Genomic DNA, 958 nt, shown 5'->3' with positions numbered 1-958 from the left:
GTGTCTATATATATATATATATATATATACATATGTGTACACATATATAACTTGAATACTTTTTAAAAAAATATATAAAATTACACATAAAATCTCTTTTCAGTCTCAACAATCTCTTATTTAAGAAAAGCAAAACTCTTACTTTACTCTCGTAAAGTTTGTAAAGCAAGATATTCTTTCCATAAATCATTTTTTTCTTGAAGTATAGTATTATTTTGCTTAGAAATTCAAGATATAGACCATATATAACCATAAGATATACAACCATAAAAGCGTCTATTCTTTTTCATCTATTTCTAATTGCTTTTATGTTAAATAGTATGCTGATTTGCGTTCAGTAGTACAGAAGTACGGTCTTTAAAATCTGCATGCAAAGAACATGATAAAAGCGATGATGCTTTAGAACAGTTATTGGATTGAAAGATTGTAGATTGAAAAACATTATTGTCAGGTAAAATAGTAGATGAAGTTAATACGTTTCTTACAAAATAAGTTGTAGATAGTAAGTCCTCTGATAAATTGTTTATCGCTTGCTGAGATGACGGGATAGATAAACTTGTTATAGGAGATTCTAACGTAGATCCATAATTTATGGTATGATCATCACGAAAAATGTCTGAATTTTTCAAAATATTTTCACGATATTTTTCCACGTCTTGTAATCTTTTTATTGTTGTTTTATTTAATAGTTTTATATGATCTCTTCATGTTCCGCATTTTCCGATCTAACAAATCTTCATCTATATTCATATATCCGTGTTGTTTCATTATTTGTATAATTTCCTTCTACAAAGCTATCGTTTTTATTTTAAGATCACGAAATTTGTCTTTTCTTCCTGCATATACTTCAGGAAAGAATCTTGTTGATTTTGCAGCCCATGTAAAGTTTTCTTTTTAAGAAAATATACTAATTGTTACTTTTTAATAAAAGTAACAATTAGTAAATATATAATATAAT

This window comes from Pseudomyrmex gracilis, unplaced genomic scaffold (genome assembly GCF_002006095.1).
Source record: "Pseudomyrmex gracilis isolate BER0280 unplaced genomic scaffold, ASM200609v1 scaffold_1129, whole genome shotgun sequence".
NCBI lineage: Eukaryota > Metazoa > Arthropoda > Insecta > Hymenoptera > Formicidae > Pseudomyrmex > Pseudomyrmex gracilis.
Note: the sequence above shows the minus strand (reverse complement) of the source record.